Genomic DNA, 14,880 nt, shown 5'->3' on the forward strand with positions numbered 1-14,880 from the left:
AAGTGTTAAACGGCAACAGAGTGTCCCGATAACTCCATTGACGAATTTTGAGAACAATGCTGGAAATATTGAGATATCGACATGTCTGGCATCCTAGACCATCCGGATGCAATGGAACTCTTGAGTTGAAATGTCTGAGGATTGGGGAAGCCTCGGATGATTCGTCGTCTCTGGCACATGCTGAGAGGCATAAACCCATCTGTAGCTTTTTATCATAGAAACAAGCTTGCAGAGTTCGCGTATAGTTAAGGTTAGGTCTTCTTGTGGTTTTATGAAAGGTATAGAAGTGGATCCCATGGTAAGAGGGGTCTATGTATGGCTTAGAGGGACATTATGATGTGACTCTACGCTCGTATTCTAAATCGTACATTGATGTATTAATCACAAATGATTCAGATGGTTTTACTTGGAGGTGTACGGGCTTCTATGATTCACAGATGAGAGGAGTAGAGTCGATTCATGCATCTTACTAAATATATTAAATGATAGTCCTAATATTCCATGGATGATGGTCGGTGACTTTAACAAGATTATGTTGAAAAAGAACGAGGCTTAGTCTGTAGTGAGAGAGTAGATGAGCATATTTCGAGAGGTGATAGAAGCCTATGGGTTATCAGATGTGGGTTTTTCGGGTCTGTGGTTTACATGGGAACAGAGGAACCAAGTTGATAATAACATTCGGGAACAGTTAGATCGAGGTTTAGTGAATGATGCATGGAGACAATTATTCCCGAAATTTTCCATGCAACATCTTCTACATGTTTTTTTTTGTATCACTACATGTTTTTGAACACTATGCTTAAGGGGACACCAATTAAAAGATGACACTTTAAATTTGAGGCGTCTTGGCTATTTGAAGACTCTTGTGAGGAAGAAGTGATTCGATTGTAGAATCAAGCATAAGGATTGGTTCCGGATAAACCTAATATGGTGTGCCCTGCGTTGGATGCCTAGTTTAAGAACGTTTGTCATGTGAAACAAATTACGATAGAAGAACTTAATAGGAGACTGACGCAGTTACTAGAGCTTACCCAGATGAATGACTTCTGAGGGACATAGTTGATACAAAACTACTCATTAACCTGAAAGCTGATAAGAAAGAATTGTACTTGAAACAAAGGGCTCACGCGAATAGGCTTAAAAATGGTGATAATAACACAACATATTTCCATCAATATGCGTCACAAAGTGCTAGAACAGAATTAATTCATTGGAATCTGACGAGGGCCATCGCTTCAACTATAAAACGGGTTTTGAGTAGTTAGCCATGGAATATTTTTCGTTTCTATTTCCTTCCTCAGATCCAACGATTAATAGTAGGGTTTTAGAGGAGCACTTCCGTGTGTGATGGATGAAATGAATTTGTTGGGATTTTCGAAGTTCAATTTGGACAACCAAAAAAATACAAGGGGTGAATTGACAAAAATTGTTTAGGGAGTAAGGAGAAAGAAAAGATAGATAATTTTGCACACCGATTTATAGTGGTTCGACTTCTCAACTAAGTCTACCTCCACTACCTTAGCTCTTCACTAAGGATTTTCTAACAAATTCACTAATTTATTATTTCTTTTCAAGGATCAATAGTAACCTTTACAACTACCTAATTTTTCAATTGTCTAAACTAGAACCAAACTCCTTTTACAAAAGGAAAGAGATGGTAAACAAAGAAACAAAGGTAGATTGTTTACAAAATAAAGCTCACAAAAACACAATATTTACAAGAGAATAGAAATAAAGAGTGAAAAACTCTTCTCTTGTGTTTGATTGCTTTGATAGGTGTTTTAAACCCTCTTCAAGTGTCCTCAACTTGTATTTATATGTTGAAATGAGTTTGTGGTCGTTTCTAGCCGTTGGGGATATGTTTCTCTGCAAAATAAAATTGTCAGTACAAAAGGTATCGGTACTCCTATAGGAAGTATCGATACTACCTTTGTTATTTTTAAATAAAACTAGTCGTTACTAGCCGTTGGGCCTGACAGTATCGATACTACTATGTAAAGTAGTATTAGTACCCCTTTGGGTATCGGTACCATTTTTGCATTCTGGAATTTGAGCAATATTAGTAGTATCGATACTATGATACTATATAGTGATTATCGATACTTCCCTTACTTTTGGTATCGGTATCATATGAACAATATTAATACTGTTCATGAGATATTGATACTGTAAGAACAATATTGGTGCTTCTTGTCCAGAAAAGCATTTTGTGCTCAATTCCAAGTTAAATGGACTTTGAATTATTTTTGAAAATTTTGAATAAATTAAATTCAATTCCAAAAATATTGTCTTAATTTATTTTATCAAAATATAGTTCAACAGAATTTCTCTCTGATATGTGAAATCACTTTCATAGAGGTTGCTCGCGTTTTATAGGATATGTGTCCTTTGAAGGCGTCTAGCGAGGATGATATGTCTGATCTTTTTTATCAGTGGTTCTGGCATGTGATATGTCCCAAAGTGGCAGAGTTTTGTATTGGGCTTATCTAAAGGCATTTTGACATACGTTCAGTCAATCACACGCACATAATTATTATCTCGAAAGTGGATAATCTAGTTTGCTTAAGTCAATCCCGCTCAATCAGTTTGTGCAATGTCATATTCAAGATTGTATCTAAAATGGTGGTGCATCGGATACAGACTTATCTCTACGTATGTATCGATGAGGCACAAAGTGATTTTGTTCTGGAGAGACTGATTACGAACAATATTATTACTGCTCATAAATTTCTTCATTCTTTTCAGAAGAAGCGCGAGGGTTAAACATTTTATTTTGCTACGAAGTTAGATATAAGGCGTATGATCGGGTGAAATGCCGTTATCTTTGGGCGGTGATGGGAAACTGAGGTTCTCTGAATATTGGATTGCGATTGTTTAGCGTTGTGTTTGCATAATGTCTTACTCGGTCATCATAAATGGAGTAGCGAGGGCCTCTCATCCATGTTTCGTCGTATTGATCATTGGGAGAGTTTAAAGGAGTTTGAATTAAAAGTCGTGCGCCTGTGATATCCCATTTGCTTTTTGTGGATGATACTTTCATTTTTTGCGAAGCATCAACTCGGATAGCTTCTCAAATAAATGACATCTTGGCATGGTATGACAACTCGTCCAGTCGTGTGAATAACTTTGATGAATCTAGCCTATTTTTCAGTTCAAATATTATTGATAAGAACATGAGGGATGTACGACGTATTTTAGGGGTGACAAATGAAACTAGCTTGGAGAAATACTTGGGTCTTCCAGTAACAGTCGGTCGGAATAAACGTGGTGTATTTTCACAATTGATTAATAAGTTTTGGAGTTGGATAAGAGGCCGGTATGTTTGTGTTCTCTCCTAAGGTGGTAAGGAGGTGTTCATTAAATTCGTGTCACAAGCTCCTCCTCTTTACACGATGAATGTTTTTCTACTCCCTAAAGAGCTATATAAGGAGATAGAGGGGATCATGGATCAGTTTTAGTGGCAGAAATCCGAAGGTAGACATGAGATCCATTAGTTCTCCAGGGATAACTTGTGTTTTCTAAAGGAGAATGGTAGACTCGACTTTAAGGATATGGATAAATTCAATGTTGTCTTTTTGTCCAAACAAGGGTGTAGGCTATTTTCAAACCCATCTTCACTTGTGGGCCGCCTACTGTGATCAAAGTATTTTACTTCGGGTAATTTTATGAACTCAAATTTTGGATCATCAACCTCTTATATTTGGCGGAGTATTTGGAGTTCCAAGGGCCTATTGTTGAGAGGTTTGCGATGGAAAGTAAGTTTAGGGTCTTTCATCTCTATATGGAACGACTATTAGCTCCCGAGTGTTTTCCCGAGAAGAATATAATCTGGCCACAATGACTGTTGAATATGTGGCAGATTTAATTCATGCGAATACGAGACAGTGGAAGGAAGATCTGATAACAGAGTTGCTCAATGCGAAGGAAGCTGATATGATTGAGTATTCCAATTTCAAGGTTCGCTCAAGAGGATTGTTTAGTTTGGAGTGGTGAAATATCGGGGGTGTTCAGTGTTCGGAGTGGCTATAGTTTGTTAATGGAGAGGTCGAAGTTGGATATTTCTATTAAAACCATTTACAATCAATTATGGACATATGTATGTCAACGAAAGATTAAATGCAAGTTTGGCGTTTCACTCGTAATTTCATTCCTACTCAGCAGAACCATTTTACAAAACGCATATCAGGTAATCCTTGGTGTGTGTTTTGTATGGGCGTGGTGGAATCGGGAGTTCATATAATTAAAGATTGTAAATTAGCTCGTTTAGTTTGGCATGTATTGTGGTATAACTGGCCTACTACTTAGGATGAGCATTTTTTAATTGTTTTACTGGCTCTTTAATCAGTATAATTCATCCAAGCATACAAAAATAGTAGTTATTGTTTAGGCGTCGTGGTTTGCAAGAAACAAGTTTATTTATGAAGGCACACAAATGAGGGCGAAGGAGATCATTACCTTTGTTCGTGTGCAATGTTTAGATTTCATAACAACAAACACAAATCTTTGAGGTCCTATGGTGCTTTTTATTGTTCGTTGGATTCCTTCCATCTTAACGGGGTTCAAAGTTAATTTTGATGCAATTTATATGCAATCATAGAGTTAAACATGGTCAGGGGTAGTGGTTCGTAACATCAAGGGTTTCATAATGGGGACGTGTCGAAGAAGTGCAATGAGGATTACCTCAGTTTTTCTAACAGAGGCAACTGCAATAGTTCATGCTGTAGAGTTTGCACTTGATCTACGTAGGAGTGTTCAAAATTCGGTTTTAACCGAATTAACCGATCGAACCGAACTAATTCGGTTAATTCGGTCGGCCACCGAATTAGTTTGGTAGGGAAACGGTTAAGGTTTTTTTGGATATTCGGTTAACGGTTAATTCGGTTCGAAATCGGTTAATTAACCGAAATAAAATTTTAAATTTTAAATATATTATATATAACATATGGGCTCAGCCCAAACTATTTAAAATCCAATTAATAATTTAAGATCCAATAACTTTTAAACCTAAATCAATATTAATTAATTAAAAAATTATATAAATTTTTTATTTTATAATTATATATTATTTAAATTAATTATATATTGTTTTTCTGAATTAAAAAATATTAAATATATTATATATAACATATGGGCTCAGCCCAAACCATTTAAAACCCAATTAATAATTAAATATCCAATAATTTTTAAACCTAAATCAATATTAATTAATTAAAAATTTTATATAAAATTTTTATTTTATAATTATATATTATTTAAATTAATTATAAAATGTTTTTTTAATTATAAAATATTTAATTTTTATATAAATTAGAAAATTTTAAAAAATTTCGGTTAATTCGAAAATTAACCGAATTAACCGAAATTTATTCGGTTCGGTTAATATTTTCGGAAAAAAAAAATCGATTAGGTTAACGGTTAAAGAAAAAAAAAGTTCGGTTAATTCAAAAATGGTAGTTCGGTCGATTCGGCCACTGAATTAACCGAATGAACACCCCTAGATCTATGACTTCAGGATGTCACTATCGAAGGAGATGTGAGATTTGTCATTGACAATGTAACACATTAATATGATCCAACCCAAAGTTTGGACGATTAGAATGTCACACGGAACCACCTAAGTAGCTAAACATTTTTTAAACATTTAACCAAATTAACATTCAGATATAAATTAAATACCCAAACTAATCACAAAGATACAAAATATAAGTATTTAAATATGAGAGAGATCCCGACAACAGTCTCCAAAATACATGAGTATATAATAGAGTTTATGAATCAAATATCTAGGGTATATGACAGTACATGCCCTCTAAAATATTTGAGACGTATTCTGATGAAAGATCGAGTTTGGAAGTCCTAAATTCGACGATGAACTCCACAACTGGCCACCTAAGAACCTGCGCACGGAAACACATTTCATATGTTGAGCTCATAAACTCAGTGCCACACAAATAATCAAACTATACTACATGAATCCAACATATAAGCATGTTACAAGTATAGCTATGAACATTTGCATATAATAACACAACAACTAAGTAATCATCATTGCGTAGCCTGGGGTCATTTAGCATCACAGGACTCACACACCTATTTACTTACTAAAAAACCTTACGCGTGACTTGGATCACATAGAATCAGTGTTTCCCTATACCTTGCACTAGGTATGGGTCACATAGCATCAATATCTTGCTCGGCTAGTCTACTCCTCTAGAGTACTCGGGATGTGTCGGGTCACTTAGTGTCGACACAAAGTCTAACTAGCAACTTAAAATGCATAAGCATTGGATTGGATATATCCGGATAATCCTTAACTCAACTATACCAATATCGTACACAAGTAACTCGGATATCCTCAATGTTTCCCGAGTATCGGTACCAAAATTATTTTCAATATTTTGGAAAATATCTCAATATCAATACTCCTCCTCTAGGGTATCGATACTCCCTTGAGTCCTGATATCAAAATTGCTTTCGATGTTTGAAAATACATCAATATCGATACTGTACTTCGGTATTGATACTCCTATGAATACTAATACCAAAATTGATTTTGATGTTTCTAATCAAAACCCTAATTATCGATAGTAGGCCCTAAGTATCAATATCACTTGAACAATATCGATACTCTTTAATGGGGTATCGATACTCCCTTCACAAACCTTTTTGAATTTTGCTTATACACGACCGATAGTATCAGTACTATTCTTACAGTACCGATATCCTCTGCCCAAAAAATTGTATTTCACTCGTCTAAAACCCTCCAATTCATTCCTAAAGTGTCCCTTAAGCTCCTAAGTGATGTTTAAAGCTTATTTAGTATTTAAGGAACATGAAAAGTCATTACTTTATGCATGAACAACACTAATTTTTTGTTTTCATGCTTTAAACCCCAAATATTTTATAGACTCGTACAAAAACCAAAAATACACATTGATCTACAAGTTGTAAAAGAACTTTCTAAGATCATCCAAGGACAAACTTCTCCTTATCACTGCTTTTAGAGCTCTCTCTAAACCCCTTCACTAATCATAAACAAAAGAATGAGTCACTAGATCATATAAGAGCTTAAAGAGATTGGAAACATAACTTCAAAACTCTAAAAATGAATTGGAAAGCATTAAGGAGTTCTAAAATCCAAAACCCATCCTAAATTCCTATTATGGTTTTCTATATCTAAAACTTACAAGAATAGGTTTGAGATGAAGTTAGGGTATTAAGGATTTCCATTCTTATTTTAGCCTTTTGGATTATAAAAAAAATGTTTCATAAGTTAACATCTTTATCTTGTTTCAAGAGATGAGATAAAAAATAAAGCTTGAATGAGGAGAAGAGGAAGAAGAAAGAATGAAGAAAAAGTGGCATGAGATTTTATACTCATATGATCTCATTATAATAAAAAGATTTCAGGCTTTGAATAAGTTTAGGGATAAATTGCTCTCCTAATCCTCCTTCTTTTATGGTCAATTTAAAAAGATCATTTTCAAGCCTTGATGGGCTCAAGCCCAAACTATAATTAAGCAAAATTCAACCTAACACTTCTAAATGGTCTTAGCCTAAATTACAACCCACCCAAATTTATTCAAATTACTAACTCGAAATTACAAATCCGAAAATGGGGACGTAACAGACAAGCTAGCCTCAACGGAATTTGCTCGATCAGTTATCGGTGCCATAATATAGGAAGCCCTTAACCAAGCTTTTGCTTTCCGAACATGCTCCTTCCACTTTACTTCGCGTGAAGGTAATCGGGCTGCTCATCTCCTGACAGCTAATAAGGGTCTGGGATCTGAGGATTGTTTATGGGTAGAAGACGCTCCCAGTTGCGTTGAGAATCAGGCCGCGGAAGATCGAAGGTGGGTTGATCCTCCTTAGTCGCCGAACTTTGATCCCTTTTCTGATAGACTCTATCGTCTTCTATTTCATTCCTTGCCTTTTGCGTTTCACATAGATATGGTGATTGTCGTAACCGGTTTTCGTCCGGGAACGAAATATTAAAATTTGACGGGGAAATTAATGTTAATAACTAATTTTGAAAATAATTTGTGAGTCGCCATCGACCTTTTGGATCAGGTAGGTCGAATACCTAAAAATTATCTTTTAAAAGAGTTTTTAAGAAAACCATATTTAAAAGATGAACTGATCTGCGTTTTATAACCAAAAATTCGTTCTTTTTAATAATAAAAAAAAGATTCGTGGTCGGTTACGTTTAGGGAAGGATTAGCACCCCTACAACGCCCAAAATTGGTACTTTTTAATTATAAATTGTCTCTATTATTAAAATTTAAAATTCAGAAATATATTTAATTTATAATTCTATTATTTCAAAATTATTATATATAAAAAAAATTTATTTATTTAAAAATATCCGAAAAGAACTTCTAGGTGCCTTAAGACAGCTCTTTTCTTTGATATTGATAAATATTAATTTAAATAATATTGTTTAATTTTTAATTTTTTTAAAATATCAGAATAGGACATCCAGTTGTATTAAGACTGTCCTTTTCTTCGATATATATAAAAAATATTAAAATAATTTATTAAAAAAAATATTATTTATTATTCATTATATATATTTATGACTATATAATAATAATAGTAAAATTATTTAAATATATAAACAATTAAAACAATAAAAATACAATTAGAACAATATATTTAAAAGTGGTAAAATAAATGAAAACATTTAAAATTAGTGACTAAATTATAGTAAAAATTAAAATTAAAAAACCTAATTCATAATTAATCAAAATTATAGGGTTTAAACATGTTATTTTCTAATTTAATAATTTAGTGACCAAAATGAAATTATTTAAAAATCAAATTTTATAATAGAATAAATTAAAAATATGAACTAGGGATTAAAAAATTATTTATTAAAATTAAGGGATTGAATCTGTCATTTATCCTAAATATATTATTTTAATAAAAAGGACTAAAATGAATAAAATTAAAATTCAAAGACTAAATTAAAAATATTATAAATTCAGTTTAGTGACCAAAATGTAAAATTTATAAATACAAGGGACTGCGGACAGGGTTTAATTATTTCAAAATTACGCGTATAGTCCTTCCCAAAACGGCGTCGTTTGGGAAGGACTATAAAAGTCCAAATCGGCTGGCCCGAAGGGCCAGCCATTTCATTTCATTTCTTCCTTCTCTCTCTCTTCTCTGAGAGAGAGAAATTTCTCTCGCTTCTCTCTAACACAGAGAGAAGCCCAGCCGGCCGGCCGTCGTTAACCGGCGTTCATCTGCCGTCAACCACCGCCGCCGGCCACCGTCTTTGGTGGCCGGAAAATTTTTTCTTTCATCTAAGCGTAGATCGGACCGTCCTAATGACGGTTCCGACGTTTTTTCCCGTTAAACTGCTCCCAATCGGAGCAAATCTAAAATAATACCTTCGATGTTTCGAAGGTTCTGACGAGATCCGGTGGTCGACGCTTCCTCGGTAAGTCTCTTCTTCCTTTTTCTTTCTTTTTTCTTCTGATTCTTTGCTGCTGAGATCGTTGGTATAGTTTGTTGTTTTTTTTTTTTTCTCTGTTTTTTTTTTCTCTTCGGTTCTGTTTCTGTCTCTTCTTGTTGTCTCCCCTCCTTTTTTTTTCGTAGGTGGGTGGTGGCTTTTATAGCCACCACCGGTGTTCGTCTCGGACCGGTCCGAAGAGGGGGCTTCGGTGAGTCACCGGACTACCAGTGGTGACTCACCCCGTAGCCTTGGCGTGGACGGCCGGTGTTCTAGCTTCTGGAGTCTTCGGCTGGGACGTGGCAGCGGCGGAGGCGGTGAGGGCTTCTGGAAGCAGCAGCGGCGGCGCTGGGACGTGTCCCTAGGGTATAGATACCCTAGGGTTTCCTCTGGCAAATGGTGGACCGTTGGATCAAACCAGATCCAACGGTTGAGATTGAAGATGGCGGCTGGGGATGATTAGGGTTAGGAAACCCTAACTGGAAACCTAAACATTTAGGGTTTCTAGTTAGTTTTGGACCGGTTTCATTTGGTTTGTAACTGGGCCGGTTGAATTGTAATTGGTTTGTAATTTATATGTATTTAATATATTTAATAATAAAATAATAATAATAATAATAAAAATAATATTAATAATGATAATAATAAAAATAATGATAATAATAATATTAATAATAATAAAATGGATAAAAAAATAGTATCTTCAGCTGCCCCTCTTTGCTCATTCTTGTGTTAACAAGAATAGGGCAAAGATGAAAAGATAATAAAATTTTTATCCATTTGACTTTACTTGATTATATGGAGATTTTGAATAAATTCTTCTTTTTCTCCAAATAAGCTCTTCTTATTATGAACTTTCTGCTGGGGATGATGATGACCTCCTTTTTGTGATAGAGTCATTCAAAAGGTTGAATAAGCTCTTGATGAGTTCTTCTCATTATGAACTTTTTCTTCCTTCTTCAGATGAGTTCTTCTCATTATGAACTTTACCTGGTAATGTTGATCCATCAACTGATGAATTCAAGCAAAAGGTTGAACAAATTCTTCTCATTATGAACTTCTTCTTCCTTCTTCAGATGAGTTCTTCTCATTATGAACCTTCTCTGGAAAAATGATCCATCAAGTGATGAATTTAAACAAAAGGTTGAACAAGTTCTTCTCATTATGAACTTCTTCTTCCTTCTTCAGATGAGTTCTTCTCATTATGAACTTTCTCTGGAAAAGATGATCCACCAATTTGATGGATTCAGGTAAAAGGTTGAACAAATTCTTCTCATTATGAACTTCTTCTTCCTTCTTCAGATGAGTTCTTCTCATTATGAACTTTCTCTGGAAACGATGATCCATCAATTTGATGAATTCAAGCAAAAGGTTGAACAAGTTCTTCTCATTATGAACTTCTTCTTCCTTCTTCAGATGAGTTCTTCTCATTATGAACTTTCTCTGGAAACGATGATCCATCAATTTGATGAATTCAAGCAAAAGGTTGAACAAGTTCTTCTCATTATGAACTTCTTCTTCCTTCTTCAGATGAGTTCTTCTCATTATGAACCTTCTCTGGAAAAGAATGATCCATCAAGTGATGAATTTAAACAAAAGGTCGAACAAGTTCTTCTCATTATGAACTTTTTCTTCCTTCTTCAGATGAGTTCTTCTCATTATGAACCTTCTCTGGAAACAATGATCCATCAATTTGATGAATTCAAATCTTTGCTAAAATCTTTGAAATTCCTGTTAAAAATTCAACATAGATGAAAATGAATGAAAATGCACCTATTTTTGTAAATACCTAAAATATGATGCATGTATGTTAAGTTATTTGATTTCAGATGAGTGAATTGAATATTTCTTCAATTGTAGAAACCCAATATATCTGTCTTCTTCAAATCAAAGAATCTATCATCTTTGATAAATGTAGATGTAGATATAATGTCATAAAACCTCTTGAGAATAAAACTCAATAGTATAAACTCTTGAAAAGCTTGCATTCTGGCAATATGTTGATTCTGATAACAACTCATCTGATTATGAAATGACCTTTCAAGATGATTTCACAGATATCGATAGTTCTTTTAATACCAAGAAATCTTGAATTCTGATTCTGATGAGGAGAATAAACTGTTATACTTGACAAAAATGGGATTCTCAGATGCTGAAGCTTCAATATCCATGTAGAAATGTAGTCCAGATTCATCAATTGATAAATTTTATATGTGCTGCTCAAATAACTAAGGCTGCTGATGCACTTCTTCAGATCAAATAACTCAAAGAACGCTTCCAGAAGATGCTATTGGCAAATTCATCTTCCACATTCAATGCTTGATTCTATCCAATTAGATCAGATATCTCAAAGAACACTTCCAGAAAATGCTATGTTCTGTCCAACCAGATCAGATAACTCAAAGAACACTTCCAGAAGATGCTATGTTATGATCAACCAGATCAGATAACTCAAAGAATACTTCTAGAAGATGCTATGTTATGATCAACCAGATCAGATAACTCAAAGAACACTTCCAGAAGATGCTATGTTCTGTCCAACCAGATCAGATAACTCAAAGAACACTTCCAGAAGATGCTATGTTATGATCAACCAGATCAGATAACTCAAAGAACGCTTCCAGAAGATGCTATGTTCTGTCCAACCAGATCAGATAACTCAAAGAACACTTCCAGAAGATGCTATGTTATGATCAACCAGATCAGATAACTCAAAGAACACTTCCAGAAGATGCTATGTTCTGTCCAACCAGATCAGATAACTCAAAGAACACTTCCAGAAGATGCTATGAGCACATTCATTTGTTCCAGTTAATGTTTGAACTAGAATATCATAGTTCTTATTCGATGTAGAGCCAGAATTTGTAGATTCGTAGCATTTCCATGCTACTACACTGAAAAGGGCTATATTCATAATTCTGCCAATTGAGAACAGGTTTCTCTTATTCTGATTCTTCCATGTGCTGATGGTTTTCTATTGACAAAGAAATGATGGCTTTCATGGGATCCAAGAACAAATTTGAACTGTTTATAAACATGTACATGAAGTGCCAAATTGACAGAAAGGATCTGTAAGGCTCTTGAAGCTTATGACAATGAGCCACATTCGAGTGTCCAGAAGTATGTTCTTGATGAGTGCTGAAAATGGAATCTGGTATGGGTTGAAAAGAATAAAATTGTTCCACTTGAATCTGATGAGATGGAAATGCTTCTAGGTTTCCCTAAAAACCATACACAAGGATCTGTATAGAGACATGTTCCATGGTGGTATCAATGTCCTGTCTCTTTTCTCTGGGATCAATGATGCAGAAGTTGCCTTTTACTGTCTTGGCATACTTTTGAAAACAGATGTGCAAGAACTGAATGATGATCGGTTGGAGCAATTGATGAGTAGATTTGGCGGATTCGACCTTGTTGTCGGTAGCACCACTTGTAACAATCTTGATGTTCATGGCTTTAAGCTAGTGATGAGTTGCTTACTTTGTATTCCATGTATTCAAAAATATTAACATAAAGTGATATTCAGAAATCTTTAAATTATTTCAAAATTATGTTAATTCGATAGAAAAGAATAAATTGAATTTCCAAAAATAAATTGAATCTCAAATAAATTGAACTTGAAATAGATATAATTGTATTCAAAGTTATGACAAGCATAAGAATAATAAAAATTCAAATGTCTCAACGAATTATAAGCATAAGTATTTCTAAATTAATCGAGTTGACACCATTTAGAGTAATGATGTAAGCCTTTGTCTGGAAGATCTCAAACGTTGTCAAAATGCTTGTAGATGTGAAGCTTCTTCCAAACTGTCAAAATCTTAAGAGAGTTCAATTACCAGATGCCTAATATCAACCTACATTTGAGCCGCCTTTTCAGGTTTTCAACTCAAATCCTTCCTTTGGTTACAAGATGCCCTTTGCGGGTTTTCACCTGACCCTCCTTTTTTTTTTTTTCCTTTTCTATATTTATTTTATTTTTTTTTCTTTCTTTCTTTTTCTTTCTTTTCTTCAAGCATAATATTTCTTGACAGAATCTGAGTTTATTGGATTTTTCAGAATTTTTCCATCCATTTCTGCCAAGATCAATGCTCCTCCGGAAAAGGCCTTTTTACAACGTATGGCCCTTCCCAATTAGGCATCCATTTCCCACGAAAATCTTTATGTATAGGCAAGATCTTTTTTAGTACTAAATCACCCTCTTGGAATTCTCTTGGATGTACTTTTTTGTCATGAGACTTCATCATCCGTTTTTGATACATCTGTCCATGGCAAACAGCTTTCAATCTTTTCTCCTCAATAAGGTTCAATTGATCAAATCTAGCTTGGATCCATTCAGATTCATCCAATTTTATTTCTCTCAATATTCGGAGTGATGGAATCTCAACTTCAATTGGTAAGACTGCTTCCATCCCGTAGACTAAAGAAAAAGGCGTTGCCCCAGTAGATGTTCGAACAGTAGTTCGGTATGCATATAAAGCAAAAGGTAACTTCTCGTGCCAATCTTTGTAAGTTCAGTAGTCTTTGTAATGATTCTCTTGATGTTCTTATTTGCTGCTTCAACTGCCCCATTCATCTTTGGACGATATGCCACTGAGTTTGCATGTTTGATCTTGAACTGTGTACAAAGTTCGGTCATCATTTTGTTGTTCAGGTTCAGAGCATTATCTGTAATGATCCTTTCTGGTAGACCATATCGGCAAACTATCTCTTTCTTTATGAACTTGCAGACTGTGGACCTCTTAATATTAGTGTATGAAGCAGCTTCAACCCATTTGGTAAAATAATCAATTGCCACAAGGATGAAACAATGTCCATTCGATGCTTTTGGTGTGATTGCTCCAATGACATCTATTCCCCACATAGAAAAAGGGTGATATCATTACATGTAGAGGAGATGGGGGTACATGAATCTTGTCTGTATATATCTGGCATTTATGACATTTCCTAGCATAATCAATGCAATCAGTGTACATGGTAGCCCAATAGTATCCATATCTCATTATTTTTCTGGCCATGGAAAGACCATTTGCATGTGTTCCACATATTCCACTGTGTACTTCTTCAATGACATTTCGAGCTTCGCTGGTATTTAAACATCTCAATAGCATTTGATCATTGCTTCTTCTATACATAATCTCTCCATCAAGAAAATATCCAGCAGCCATTCTTTCAAGGTTCTTTTATCAATTTCCGATGCATTTGGTGGATAACTTTGATTTTGATATATTGCAGGATATCATGATACCATGGTTTACCATCTGCCTCTTCTTCCACGCTATAACAATGTGCAGGAATTTCATATACTTGCATTTTGATTGGCATCATATTAACCTTCTTAGTTGCTTGAAACATAGCAGCTAATGTAGCCAAAGCATCTGCCATTTGATTTCTTCTCGAGGGAGATAATTGAAGGTAAC

The sequence above is a fragment of the Hibiscus syriacus genome, unplaced genomic scaffold, assembly GCF_006381635.1.
Source record: "Hibiscus syriacus cultivar Baekdansim isolate YM2019G1 unplaced genomic scaffold, ASM638163v2 tig00111128_pilon, whole genome shotgun sequence".
Classification (NCBI taxonomy): Eukaryota; Viridiplantae; Streptophyta; class Magnoliopsida; order Malvales; family Malvaceae; genus Hibiscus; species Hibiscus syriacus.